A 15,600-nucleotide genomic window follows, 5' to 3' on the forward strand; every position below is an offset into this window, starting at 1 on the left:
TTAGGTTTTCTGTGATCATTAATTTATTTTTATAAAGTTACCCTAATTAAGGTTTTAAGTAAATATATTTATTCTTGAAAATAATGATCATGATCAGAATTAAAATGAATACCTTTAAAGTCTATACAAGTGAAACAAACTTTTGAGAATTAATTCACTTGGGGAGGGAAATAGAACTTAGAATATGATCCCATGGTGGGTGAAGAGAGCCTCTGGAAAATGGAGAGGCCATTACTGAAAAGCTCATCCCCACTGGGACATCAAGACCAGGAAGACCAACATAAATGTGGTATGACCATCAGGGAAGAAGTCCATCTGGTAACTTCCTAGTTTAAGGGATTAGTCTTGTTAATTAAGTCCTAAACTCCCTTTTTACATGCATTTGAAGGAATGTCAGTACTGTTAACATCTTCTAAATTGCAATGCTTTAGAGAAAATTTCCAGTTGCTCCACCTTAGTTACCGTTTTGGTAATAAATAGATATCTGCTTGGAAATTAATAGAATATATGCTTCTGAGAGCAAGTGCTATTTCTATTTTGTCATTGTATTCCTAGAGCCTAGAAGAGTGCTTGGCACAAGGATGGTATTTAAGAAATTCTTGTTGATTGGTTAACTGCTTGATATGTTAATAGCACATACCTACAGTGTTTTATAGTGTACCAAATATTTTTCTAACAGATTTCTTGTGAGTTAAGGAGTATAAATATTATTATGTCTGCTTTACAGATGAGAACACTGAAAATAAGAGAGACAAAGTAATTTGTTGGAGATAAAATATCTAGTGTGTAACCAGTTCTGGCCCTGATGTTTCTGTTCCAAACTCTAAAGCTCTCTCTAAAAAAAGAAACAAGTAAATAACCTGCCTCCTCCCCACCCCTCAAAAAATTTCTACTAGTTGGCAGACAGTTTATCAAAATCTCTCAGAATAACACTTGATTACTATATATCTTCATGTTGAGATCACTATATAAGCCTCATCTTTATCCAGATGTGCTATGCCAAGATTAGCAAAATTTTGAGCAGAAAACTCAAGATCTAGTTAAAGTTTATCGACCAGTTCCAAAGAAACTGCCAGGTCCCTTTTCCTTAGCTTCTCTGAAAATTTTAAAGATTGTTTTTCATTGTATTGTTTTCAGAAGTGTTAAGATTTAATGATGGATGCATTACATAACTAAGCTTCTGCTTAGGAGGCTAGAACAAATCCCTAACTCATATTACCAGGGTGTTGTCTTTCAAACAGTTATGTCTTGCAACTGACAGCTTCCAACCGAGATGTCAATTGTTTTCTTAAGACCATCAAGGTACAGACCTAGTCACTACTTAAAATCAAGACTTGTTAGAAACCACAAGGGCAGGGGAAAGTGCTCTTTGGCTCTGTGTCAATTCCTATGGATGTGTCTAGATCCCGAAGACTGAAACATAAACTCACAATTCTGGATTTTCACTATTGACTTGACTCTCAAAAGACACAATTACCTAAGAGCTTGCTTAAATTCAAAGACATGTTTTATGGGTTATTAGCAAAGAAATGTAGTGTAGAAAAAAGGTGACCTCAGAAATACGAAGACCTTGATTTAATTCTTGCCTCTGACATAAAATGGCAGTGTGATCCAGGGTAAGTCACTTAATGTTTTAATACTTTAGGCAACTATAAGACTTTTAGTGGCAGAGAAGGTGCTAACCTGCACTGATAGAAGTTTCTTCAGCTGAGACTTCCCTATATGGGAGAAATCACAAGTCAGTCATTATTACTAACTATATTTCAGATAGAAATAAGCTAATTATATTCTCTGTCCCTGATATCTAAACTGTTTAGATGGCACATTCATTCATTTCTTTCTTTTAGATACCTCCTTGATGGGATTACTTTTATTGGAATTAGCTTTTGTAATTTGGACAGCTGATATCATCATTTAATATTTGGGAACCCTTGTTGTAGAAGTCTCTTCTAACAATGTGGACTGGTGATTCGTTTGCAATTTAGAATCTTAGAAAATTGCCTAGAAATACTGAAAAGTTAATTTATTTGTCCCTGGTCACACAGGCAGCATTTGTCAGAGGCAGTGCTTGAATAGAGGTTTTCCTAGCTCCAAGGTCAACACCTTACACTATGTAACCTTCACATTGTAATGCATTAAAATTATCTTCCATTCATTTTGGAAGATGATGGGGTTTTAGAACTCCAAATTCAGCTTATATTGGTTATCATATTGTAAGTTCCACTGAATTATAAATTATTTAAGGACAAGAAATATATAATTTTCCATTTTTATATCCTTACCACTTAGCACAATATTTTGTGAACCTTTATAGGGGAGTGGGGCAAGAATTCTGATTTTGTTGTTTTTGGTTGCTACAGGGAAACTCCAATGAGGAAGTTCCTTCTATGCATTATGTGCAATTTATAGTCTTAGACAATTGCTTGATGTCACTGGTTGGTTAACGCCTGTCTAAGGACAAAGGTAGAATGCAGGTCTTCTTGTCTCTGAAGTTGGTTCTATAACCACTATGCTATGCCATCCCTCACCCTGAATGTGATAGGGGCCTGATAAGTGTTTGCTGAATTGTTCATTCATTTTTAATCTGTTGGAAATGCATTTATTTGGTAACTATTATATGAAATCATGTGAATGATTTAGAGTAAATGTTTCTAGCTTTTAAAATAATTAAGTTCCATTTATATGTTCCAATAAAGTATTAAATAGATTTGATGATTTTTACTATAGAAAATAAGATCTATTTCCTAATCTTGATGCATTGTATGCATAAAAAAAAAAAAAACAAGAAAAAAGCCAACAATAGAAAACAATACAATCAAAAATAACTCTCTCTGGAATAGATAATAAGCAAGCTTTGTTGAATATCTGTATTTGCATAACTTCTTTTTGGTGAATATAGGCATAATTTTCAATCTTATTGGACTTTTCTCCTTATGTCGAGATTTTAGCAACCAGAATTCCTTCTCGAGAATCCATAGCACCATTTAGAGCTTTGTTCATCAGTGAATCTAGAAATTCATTTCCAAATTGCCTCCTATCATGGTCTAGAGGAGGTGATATAATTACTCTATGTCATTTATTGGCTGAGAGATTTGTCTATAGGAAATGCACAACTGTGGCATTTAAGTGTGAAACAATGACAATTGCTTCATAAGAATTTAAATCATCTAGTAACGTGTTCATATAAGGGAGCTCCTTTGTAGTCTAGAGGAGAGAATAAGGAAAATTAAGCTGACTTGAGAGTATTCTATCATCCATATTCAGAACAGTACATTCCACTGCATGGCACTTAAGGTTGATTGCTTTTTTGAAGTTTCTAGGTGTTGGAAATTTCTTAATCTCTAGTAGTGTGGAAGTGAATCAGAAATGGACAATAGGCACTTCTAGGAGAATATAACTTCAGTGAACTGATATCTGCATAAATAGTTGAAAAAGTAGGCAAATTTTTATTCTGAGTGATTTCACACATGCAAAGCTATTTGGGAAGACAGTGAAAAAGAAGCAAATGGTTTGTGGATAAAAGATCTGAAAGGGTGAATTTTTCATTTTGGCATCCATAGTAACAGTTTGTGTTTATATAAAGCTTTGAAGTTCATGAGGTATTGGGTAAAGCTCCCTCTTCATGTCATACTTGAGTCAAGTCAGTAAGCATTTATTGCACACTTAAGTAGTAGTCAGTGTGATAAGTGCAGGGATAAAAATACAAGAAGAAAAAAAAAGCAGTCTGGTCTCAAGGAGTTAACATTCTAATGGGGGAAAATTAAACATGAAAAGAAGTTCAAGTGAGAGGGGAGAAGAAATGGAGGTGCTTGTTATGTTTGTGTTTGTTTTGGAACAGGATCATGACATCAGGGAAATGATGACATGACTTGCACTTGACTCTAATTTGAGTGAGGGGGCACTGTGCAAGGTGACTAGCCTCATTTTCTCCTCCTGAGCCATCTGGGTCCAGTGATCTGATATTCATTAGGATGACTTGAGATGGCCCAGGATGCAATGAGAGATCCTTTTAGGCTAAGGCCTTTTCAGCTACTCACTTAGAGTGAGTCCATTCAATGAATAGGCTTCTTTAAGAGGTAGTCAAGGGATGGACCCTTTAATTAGAAAAAAAATCAAGCTGGGAGGGCAAGACCATCAGGGTTGCTTTTCCAAAAAGAAACAGTTACCATTCGATTCACTCTAAGCCAGGAGGGTCCAAAAAACAGGCATTAGGTGGAGCTTGGGCAGGGACCTATCCTGTTGCAGCACAGTAAGAGAAAGTATGGAATGTTAAGAGTAGAGCTGGAGAGGAAGGTAAAGACAAGACTGGCCTGATCCTTCCAAAAATAGGAATTCTGGGAATGACTAGTCAATTAGTGGAAAGGGTTGTAGGGTATAATGAGCATCCAGAGTGAAGAGGCTTCCATAGCTTGGTAGACAAAATCAAGAAAATCAGGATTGGAGTTTGTTAACCCAAAGGAAACTCTAATTCCACATTCTCTAGCAAAGTGAAATGTAATTTTAGTCAAAATAAGGCTGAAAGGGTCTGCAGAAAATAATTGTCAGATTTGAAATTTAAACCCCTTTTTCTCCTCACTTCAAGGCCTACACTCCTTTTAGATAGGAGAAAAATGGGTTAACAAACTTACTTTGAAAATGCAAATATTCCCAGAAGGGTCAACCATAGCTAATAGTTTTTATGTGCACTTTAGTGACAATTAGTTTAAGGAATTTATTTCCTTCTAATACCAAGATGACATCAATCAGATAGAAGGACTTGTAATCTTCTAGGAATGAAGAGGAGGAGGAAGAATTGTAGAATCTTAGGGTTCCCTAAAAATAGAAGAAAGAAAAAGAAAGGAAGGCATATATTGAAGATAAACCAACTGTGACATTTTCTCCTGAAATCATCATAATAGCTTAACCTAGTAGAATCTTCAAGTTATAATGGATATAACGGTAGTATTTCATCTTACCCCAGGTGTTGCTAACCATTAACTGGATCCTATTGCCGAGTAGAGTCATATTCTGGGAAGGTTCACATATACTCTGTTGGGAGTTGCACTGAGCATTAGAGGAACTTAGATTGAATACTATGATCTCCAGTTCTTTGAGAGTAGATGAGCTTCTAATCCCAATACTACCTATTTCTATTTGAGTGGTATGCTCCTTGGTCTAAGAGGTGTGGTTAGCATGAATATGCCTGTTTAGAATAGCTCTTGAGTTGCTACATATAAGAAAACCTTCCTCCAACCTGGGTCCTATTTTATTTCCCTGATTCCCAGGTAGGTGACCCCAAGACACAGAAACTGGCCACCTAAGCAAATAAATAGCTATACTTACCTGTACACAGAGTACACACTCAACTACTGTATGATAACTACATCTCTGTGACTACTCCTAGCACAGAGTAATCTTTAAATAGTCTATAACTATTCCAAAAATCTGGGAGTTAGAGGCCCCATTTCAAGGTGCCAAAATTCAACCTCACTCATTCCCCTTGTGAGCTTCAGATATTGCTAATGCAGAACTTAGTATACTGCCTCAGTGCAAAGATCATCAAATGTTCCCAAGGCAGCCAGTAACTCTTGATTTGGCCAACGATTCCTCTGTGGTTCCATTCTGGGCTCTCTCTATCTCTTTTCATCCCAACAATGCTATTTGGCTTTCTGTCCTATAATTATCAGGGACCTCTGACAACTTTCCACATTAGCTTCTTGTTTATGGAGTAGGAGGCTGGCATAAAGTGTAGGCTGGGTTGGAAGAGAAACTCCTCTGACTACCATTTCTGTTTCTGTCTCTCCCTTTACTTTGCTGTTTATCTATAACACCCATCCCTTTGGCCTGATGTATCTATTGATATATGTGCCCCCAGTTTCAATTTGGCTTCTCAGTCCTTTCTCCTTCATCTGATCTTTGAGGGTGGGGATCATAAATTGTCAAATGGGGCACAAATTTAACCTTTATTGCATTCTTCCACTTACTGAAAAATTTGCAGTTCACTCAAAGTACAGGAAATTTGCTTGACCATCTGTAATTACATAGCACAGGGCTCATTCAGGTACCTAACATTGAAATTATATACAGGTAGTACTTGTACCTGCAGTCAATATAACGTATATCAGATAACCAATAGCATGTGGCCATGTCATATCTTCTTAGAGATGGCGACTCCCTCACTTTTTATCACTTTCTAACTAGTCTTACCTTTAGGGGTAGGGACCTTGTTTGCCCAGGGTCATAGATATGATAAATATTACAATGATTATTGATTGGATATGAAGGTCAAGAATGAGGAATCAAGTATGTCATTCACTTTTGATTTTATTTTACAAATATTTACCATGCACTATTATAGATCCTGTATGGTTTTTGTCACTATCAACAGACAATGAACACAATGAGATCTTATATTCTCTCCATCTTTTAGTTAGCTGTGATGCTATAAAGATGTGATCCAATGATGAATATCACCTATAAAAAATATGCTTTTCCCCTGCTAAAATCCTCATCAAGGAAGCCTTGATTTATGAATTCAAAACCTCATAATTATTTTTTAGATGAGAGAATATATACAAGTATTTCTATAAACATACATGTATGTGTATGTATGTACACATACACACATATTTATGTGCAATTATTGTTATTATCATGGCCACATTTTTAAGTATTAATAAGGCTTGAACAATAACCTCATAACTGCATGACCTCCAGCAGAGATCTCCTTTATATATGCTTATTATAATCCAATTGATTTTCTCATTTTGGTTCTCTTCAGTTCCATTTTACGTCTTCTGTAAGCACCTATGAGACTACAATGTTAGGGCACAAGTGAGGTGATTCCATGGTCCTTGAAGGACAAAAAAAAAGTCAGATAATTTTTTTCAAGTCTTTTTTGTTCATTTCTTCTTAAAGTCTTTCCATTATTATCTGTGATTGCCTTTAGGATAGCTTTGCTCAATTGGTTATGCTGACAAGCTTTCTTTGAACTGTTTTTTTTTTCTTTCATTATTCCTCCTTTTCTAAGAAATAATGCTACTTATAATTATCATTCATTATTCTGTTTAAGAATTTACAAGTCAGTCTATATTTTACCTCTGTGTTGTCTTTGGCAGCCATCCTTTCCCAATGATAAGTAAGTCTGATGCTCGCTCAATAGGGTCATCTGGTCTCTGTTGTGGCACTTAATTTACTCTGGTTAAACTTCCGGATAAAATTATTATTGTTGGTGGTGATTTCATTTTTGTAGTTAATTAGAAATTGTTATACTGCAAGATGCCTGCCACGTATACATGGCGATCATTTAGGATTCCTTGGGAGATATACCAACAGAAACGAATCTTTTCAGTAGAGTTCTGATAAGAAAACTCTTGCAAGATATAAATCAGGGAGATGTGTTTGCCAAATATATTCACTGTAATGGAGGAGATCCTGTGCAGAATTTATGTTGAACAGAGATTCCTGTGAATAATGAGCTCCTTCAGATGCTCTTGTTTGAGATGATGTTGTACACATTACATTGTCCAGGAAAAAATGAAAGACCACTCAATGGACTTTGGACTAAGTAAGACTAAGTGAGTGAAGAGAGTGTATTGCCCAGCTTTCTCCTGCTCCTCTGCTATATTGACTTTGTATATTTCAACATTCATGTGAATGGAGCTTGTTCAATAGTATGAATATCTGGAACATTGTACAAATGGACAATGTGCTGGGCCCAAAGCTGCAGAGAAAAAGAAAAATGCTCTGGATTACTTTTGGGAAATCATAAAACACTTTTACTTACCCCAAGTTTTCCAGGAGAACAAAAGCCCATCTTTTCAACACTAACATTTTACTGGTTTTGCTTTATGTCAATGAGACATGGAATACCACAACCTCCAAAAAACTAAAGATGAGCATCCCACTGAGGATAATGGAAAGGCTTGTAGCATGTATGAGCAGGCTATAACACATAACTCATGAGGACTTTTAAAGAATAACAAAAATGATGGACATCATCAAAGTTGTATGATGAGGAAGAAAAGATGGGCTTGTAATGTGACAAGACTGAAATATAGCAAATGAGCAACAAACTGCTCTTTACTTATTTTGGAAACTGTGGGAAAAAGGGAAGATCACCTCTAATACGTTTGGTGGACCCATTCTCATGAAGTTTGGAGAGAATATGGACAAATGTTGCACAGAATAGGCAGCCATGGCTGATTGTACTCGAATCTTTGCAGAAAATTCTTGAATTTCTGACATGAGATTCACTAGTGTACTTGACTTATTGGTCTTATAGAATATGCAAAATTTTGATGAGGTATAATTCACAGCTTTGAAAGCTGGGGAGCATTAACAAAAATAAGATGAGGGCATAGTTTAAGGGGAGCAGCTAGGTGGTACAAGGGATAGAATACTGGGCATGGTGTAAAGAAGGCTCATTTTTTCTGAATTCAAATTCAGTCTCAGACACTTACTAGCTACATGACCCTGGGCAAATGTTTTTAACCCTGTTTGCCTCGGTTTCCTCATTTGCAAAATGAATTGAAATGGAAATGGCAAACTATTGCAGTATCTTTGCTGAGAAAATCACAAATTGGGATCACAAAGAATCAAGCAAAATTGAAAAGTGACTGAAAAAGAGCAATAGTTTAATGGGGAAAATGTTGAGTTTAACTTAGGGCATGTTCATTTAGAGGTGAAAGAGACTTTAGACATTATGAAATCCAATCTTCTCATTTTACAGTTGTGGAAACTGAATCCCAGACTGGTGAAGCACTAGCTAAGGTCACATAGACAGTAATTAGGAAAGCCAAACTTGAATGTGGGTATCCTGATTCCAAATTCTATGTCCTCGCTACTGTGTTGAATTGGAGATGCTAGAGAGGCATCGAGGTGGGATGATAACTGGAATATGAAACTAGAGCTCAGGAAAGAGGGTAGAATTGAGATATAGGTTTGGAATCTCTACAGAAGTTATGATTTACACCAGGAATGAGTATGAAATTGTCAAGGAGAAGAGTGATGAGATAAAAGAACAGGGTCAAAGTGAAAGCTTCTTCTTGAGAGCTCAAAAATAAACTAGTGAAGGAAAAAGAACAGTGGTCAGAGTGAGATATTTTTCCAGTTCCAGACAATTTAGGAGGTCAACAGGAGAGATCTGTGACACCAGAATGGGTTTGGTTCAGAGTGCAGTATGGCAGTAGTACCAGTAGTAGGTTTTGTAGGTAGCTGCTACAGTGACAACAGCTTTGGGAACTTTAAGCCCAAATATGGTAACAAGAGAAGGTCAGCACAAGATTATATGGTACTCTGAGCTGGCATTAGGTGCAGGAGTGGGAGCTGTCAGGCATCTACTTTGCTTATGTATAGTTCTGGTTCATGATTCCAGGGTAGGGAAGTATGCATGTGGTCAGTCACAAGGGAGGGGGTGCCCTGATCACAGTTCAAGGTCAGAAAGGAGCATTAGTGTTTATAGTTGCAGGACTACAGTGGACTTGATCACTGTTCCAGGGCCAAGAGAAACATTAGCACTTGTGGATGCAGAGGAACAGGGCCCCTTCTTGGATAAAGACCAGAGAGAAGAGTAGAAGAGCAGTGATCACAACTGTCCTGGAATCACACCACCTTGGAAGCATTAAAAAAATTGCAGAAACCTGAACTAGCTGTGAAAACATAAACATTGGAAAGTCTGAAGCTTAGGATAGTGTGAGTGGAGCCCTACTTTAACGCAAAGTTCCATTAAAGTCAAGAAATAGGCTAGAAAAATGAGCAAAAACTACAAAGAAAGAACTTCATGATTAAAAGCTGCTATCCTGGCGCAGAAGACCAAGACATAAATCACAGTAAAAGCAGAACAGCTACAAGTAAAGTCTCAAAAAACATACAAAGTAGACAAGCCCAATGATAATTCTTGGAAAAGTTAAATGAAGTAATAGGAGTGGTAGAGGAAAAATTGGCAAATGAGAGTGATGCAAGAAAATTATGAGAAGAGAATTAAACAAGGCACAAAAATTAACACTTAAAAATTTTGGTCAAGTGGAAAAAGAGGCACATTAATACTCTGAAGAAAATAATTCCTTAAAAAGCAGAATGGGTGAAGTGGAAAAGAAGTACAAAAGCTCTCTGAGGAAAATAATTATTTAAAAATTCGAATTGTGGGGGATGAAAACAAATAGCAGCACTTGCTGCACCTGGAGACGGGAGGCCACAGGGCTGGAGCAGGAACTGGAGCAGTGCGTGATGAGGCAGCAGCAGGAGGCAGTGAAACCCACAACGCCGAGGCCAAGGAGCAGGGGAGGCTGGCTGTGAGGAGTGGCAGGGCTCAGCCTGAAGGAAGAGAAGGAGCCCGGGCCCAGAATGCCAACCCCGAGCCCTGCAGATTTGTGTATGCAATGGACACTGATCTCAGTTCCTAGGACAGAAAGGACCTGGACAAGTTCATCAAGTTTTTTGCCCTGAAGATGGTCCAAGTGATAGTCCAGGCACATCTGGGAGAAAAGATTTGTGCTTGCTCGTCTTCTTCCCCAACAGGGTCTGACTGGTTCAATTTGGCCATCAAGGATATTCCAGAGGTCACACATGAGGCCAAGAAAGTGCTGGCAGGGCAGCTGCTCACTGTGGGGAGGTCAATATGTGTGGAATCTCACTTAAGATGTCTGAGGGAGATTCCATGGAACTAGAAATTTGGTGTCTTGAAATGAATGAAAAATGCACAAAGAAATTAGTTTCCTACACTGTGTAAAATAGGCTGTCATTACTGCTGAAGTCTCTACTTGTAATTGCTAGAGTGATTCCAGGGCCATGAATATGTCATACTCTACAGGATATACTTTGGAGAAGTTCAGCTGAATGGTTTAGGAGGTTTCCAGACAGTTTGAGTTGGCACAGTAGGAACCCCAGTGGGCACCATCACTCTGTCCTGTGCCTACAGAATTAACCTGGCCTTCACGTCTATCAGGCAGTTTGAGAGGACTCCTCCTATCACGGAGATTGTCATTGATCATTTTGTGGACCATCCCCATCCCAGCTCTTCACTCATGCACCCCTGCAACTACAGGAGGGCTGGTGATGATGCTGGAGGAGCATACTCGACTGTGGAGGACTCTCAGGAGGTCTGCACCACCTCTTTCTCAACCTCCCCTCCATCCCAGCTGGTGAGTGCCTGCCTTTCCTATCAGCCCCCTGCTCTGGGAGTTGGATCAGCAGAGTTGGCCCATCCAGTGGTCTTTGCTGCTGGCTCAAACACTGCCCACCCTCACCAGTTAATGTTTCTAGGGAAGGAAGGCGGAGTGCCCCTCCCTCCCAGCCAACCTGTCCATGCCCTCAGGTTGATCATGAGAAGATGGCAACCTTCACTCCTTCTGACAGTGCCTACTACTCCTTCCAGGAGTGAAGACATCAAAATTGTATCCAACAGCACTGAAGGCTGGGGATCCCCCCATGATGTCCTGGAGACCATCTTGGTTCGGAAAGTTGGAGTACTTGTCAACAATTTGATGGATCAGGTAATAATGATCAGTTTGGACATCCCATTTGTTATGTTTGCACCCAAGAACTTTGAGCTAGAGGATAATGATCCCATGGCAAATCTTCTTGAATCCTCAGACACTGAATCTTTTCTCCAAAGCAGCTTATACTCTGATGGGTCCAGCAGAAACACACATGATGACTTTGTCATAGCTGATTTTAAGCCAGCCTTCTCTAAGTATGACATTCTGCCCATGGACTTAGGGACCTTCTACTGGGAGTTTCAGAATCCCCCTCAGCTGAGCAGCCTCTCCATCAACATTGGGGCCCAGTCCATGGCTGAAGACATGGACTGACTCCCAGAAAAACTGGCCCTGCATGAGAAAAATGTCAAAGAGTTTGATGCCTTTATGGAGACCCTAGAGTGAAGTCATCCTCCCCATGCCCCAGCAACAGCAGCTCTTTTCTTGGACTCTCCTGAGGACAGAGACCATTCAACCTATCTCTCTTCTCTCCCTCTCTCTTCTATTATTTATTCAGCTTCAGTACAGGCCAGGGGGTGGAAGGAAGAGGGAGGGGGCTCCCCCATTCCTGCCTTTTGGCTCTTCTCCCCAATCAAACCCAGGAGCCAGCATCAAAGAGAGCCCCATCCCTGCAGCATTTGAGTTCTGAGTCATAACTTACCCTAAGGGTCAGGAGTAAACACTGCTGAAAAAGGGGGCTTCCCCACCACCCCAAGGGTTTGCTTCTCAGTGTATATTCTACCAAGGGTGTTTGCCACCCTCATCTAGGGCAGAGAGGCTGATTTCAGACCCTGCTGCTCAGCCAGCTGAACATTGCCATCCAGTTTAGCCTGTGGAAAATTGGGCCTTCCACACCTCTCCCCCTTGGTACTGGGGCTCTGACTGTCCTACCCCACCCCTACCCCAGTGACCCAGGAACAAGAAACCTAAGAGGAAAGTCTATTGGCAATACCACACATGGTGTAGAGGTTGGAGAGGAGAAGGCATTGTACTTTGCCCGTATCTCACTACTCTGCCCACTAGACAGAAGACTTGTGTGTTTTTGGTTGCTCTCTGCTCAGAAAGGCTGACTGAATGTCCACAGACTCACTTTTCTGTCCCAGTGCAGTCTGTCTCCTGTGTAGTCTAAACGCTTTCATCACCCTATGAAAGGCTGTGTTGGACCACCCTAATGACTCATTAGGTTACCTCCTCCTGATCCACAATTGTGAGTAGCAGCTCAGTATCCTGTTGCCAGGATTGTGTCTTAGGAGTTTGTAGACCAAGAGTCTTTTCTTTCTTTTCCTTTCCTCTCCTGCTACTGTTGCTGCTCTATGCTTATAGATGAGCATCAAACAGTAAATATTTATTGCTTTAAAAAATCATTATTGTATGTTCTAAATCACTATTGATTAGACAAATACAAATTAAAATCTAATAGAGGGAAATAAAATATTTATTAAAAATTACAGTTGTGCAAGTAGAAGCTAATACCTCCATGAGACATCAAGAAAAATAAAACCAAGTCAAAAAAATGAAAAAAAGGAGAAAATGCAAAATATGTCATTAACAAACTGACAGAAAATAGATCACTGAGAGATAATTTAAGGATCATTGGACTTCCTGAAAATCAGGGGACAAAATAAAAATAGGAAGAATCCACCAATCACCACTTGAAAAAGATTCCAAAATGAAAAGGGTTGAGAAAGGGAGTGGGAGAAGGAGAAAAGAAGGAAAAATGGGAAGAGTGGGAAGGGAAAGGGACAGTAGAAAAGCCAAAGTTATAAAAGGGAGGGCAGATTAATAGAGGTAGTGATTAGAAACAAAACTAACTTTTGAAGAGGGATGAGAGGGAGAAGGATAAACAGAAGAAAAGAGTACAAAGGCAAATGCATAATCATTAATCACAACTGTGAATGTGAATGGGTTTAGTTTACTCATAAAAAGGAAGTTGATAGAAAAATGTATTAAAAAACAAAAATCAAGCAATATGTTTATAAAAAACACAGCTGAACCAGAAAGACATGTAGAGTTAAGAAAAAAAAAGGTTTGAAGCATATTTCAGCTGCATTTAAGAAAAAAAAAAGCAGGGGTAGCAATAACGATCTCAGATAAAGAAAAAGCTAAATTAGACTTAAGTAAAAGAGATAATCAGAGAAAGTACATTTTGCTAAAAGGTACCATAGACAATAAATATAACTTTGTCTATCTACCACAGACAAAAAAATATAAACACTTTTTGTAGAAAGTTTTATTGATAAAGGGTTTATTTCTCATATATATTGGGAACTTAGTCAAAATTATAAAAATAGGAGACATTCCTTGATTGATACATGTTTAAAGGGTATAAAGACGCTACTATAAAACATGAAAAAATGTTCTAAATCACTATTGATTAGAGAAATGCAAATGTAAACAACTCCTACCTATCACTTCACTCCTATCAGATTTACTAATATGACAGAAAAGGAAAATGATGAATGCTAGATAGGATGTGGAAATTTAAATACACTAATGTGCCATTGCTAGAGCTGTAAACTGTTTCAGCCATTTGGTAGAACAATTGAAACTATGCCCAAAGGGCTATACATCTGTACATGCAGTTTGACCCAGAAAAACTACTACTGGGTTTATTTTCTAAAGAGATCAAAGAAAAAAGGAAAAAAAAAAGATGTGTGCAAAAATATTTGTAGCAGCTGTTTTTGTGGTGGCAAGAAATTAGAAATTGAGGGGATGCCCAACAGTTGGGAAATGATTCAACAATTTATGGTATATGAATGTGATGGACTACCATTTTATTATAAGAAATGATGATGAGGAGGGTGTCAAGAAAAACTGAGATGAACTTTATAAACTGATGCTCAGTGAAGTGAACAGAACCAGAAAATCATTGTATACAGGAACAACAATATTGCAATGATGATCAACTGTGAAAGACTTAGCCACTCTGATCAATGCGATGCGAAACAATTCCCAAGATTCATGATGAAAAGAGCATTCCATTTCTAGAGAGGGAACTGATGAATTCTGACCACAAATTAAAGTATATGTGTATGCATGTGTGTGTCTGTACACATACACATGTATAATTTTTCTTGCTCTTTTGAGATATGATTAAGAAATATGATTTGAATTATTTCACATGCATAGCTGAGATATTGCTTGGCTTCTCAATGGATGAGTGAGAGATTGCAAGGAGGGAGAGAATTTGGAATCAAAATTTAAAAAATAATAATAAATTAAAAAAGAAGAACCTGGAAAAAAAGAAGCCAAGGAATGAAATAACTGATGTAGTAGAACAGGTTATAGAGGTTAAGAAGGACAACAACTAGGAAAGGGACTTTGATTTTGCAGTGTGACCACTGGGCAACTGGTGTTTCAGTACAGTGATGGCTATAGCAGCCGGAATACAAGGGCTAATTGAGTGAATGGGTAGAGATACAATCAAAATAATAAATCTGGACTGTTGTTATGAGAATTTTGATGGTGAAAGAGAAGAAAGCTGAAATGATTGCTTGAGGTGATAGTAGATGAGGTAGAAATTTTTCTTTTAAATCTTAAAGCATTAGTTATACAGGGAGATCCAGATTTTTCATAGGTGTCAAAATTTTAAGAAAAAGTAATAGAGCTGATATAGGATGGAAGTAAGAAGTTAGGGAGTTCTGTGAGCAACAAATGTCAGTTTCCAAGTTTACTTCTATATAAGGTTAAAATTTCCTAAGGTCATTTTGGACCCCTTTTCCTTCTGAATGGAATCCTGAGGAATAACAGTCTCTGCTAGCTGAAGGTATCTAGTAGCAGCTAAAGCAGCAGTATCATGACTATGGCCAGGATTGTGGGCATTTGTGGTCTTACCAATGTGCATACATATTTTCATTTGACCAAGAAACCATCTGCCCTTTTTTAAAAAAAATTAGTTTTGAGAGAATGAAGAGAATTCAATTCATAGAAACTATTCATGGGGACTGGGAAAGGTCAGATCACAACTGGACTGGCTCTGTTATTTAGACCATGACTGCTAAGAGACCTTTATTTCATTAAGAAAGATGTCTTCTAAGACCAGTTGTAAACTCTGATGGAAGTCACATCTCACTCCTGAACCCAAAGATTTTTGCATTAAAGTTTCTATATCAATTCAAAAACATCCCTCCACTTGAACATTTTC

At 38.2% G+C, this 15,600-nt stretch overlaps 1 protein-coding gene and 1 pseudogene across 5 annotated transcripts in view; both read left to right on the top strand.

The window, feature by feature from the left end:
* Window positions 1–15,600, top strand: part of TINAG (tubulointerstitial nephritis antigen) — a 200,182-nt gene that overhangs the window by 24,768 nt on the left and 159,814 nt on the right. The window lies entirely within an intron of this gene.
* Window positions 10,338–12,338, top strand: LOC140526347 (autophagy-related protein 13-like; annotated as a pseudogene).

Source organism: Notamacropus eugenii, chromosome 2 (assembly GCF_028372415.1).
Source record: "Notamacropus eugenii isolate mMacEug1 chromosome 2, mMacEug1.pri_v2, whole genome shotgun sequence".
Classification (NCBI taxonomy): domain Eukaryota; kingdom Metazoa; phylum Chordata; class Mammalia; order Diprotodontia; family Macropodidae; genus Notamacropus; species Notamacropus eugenii.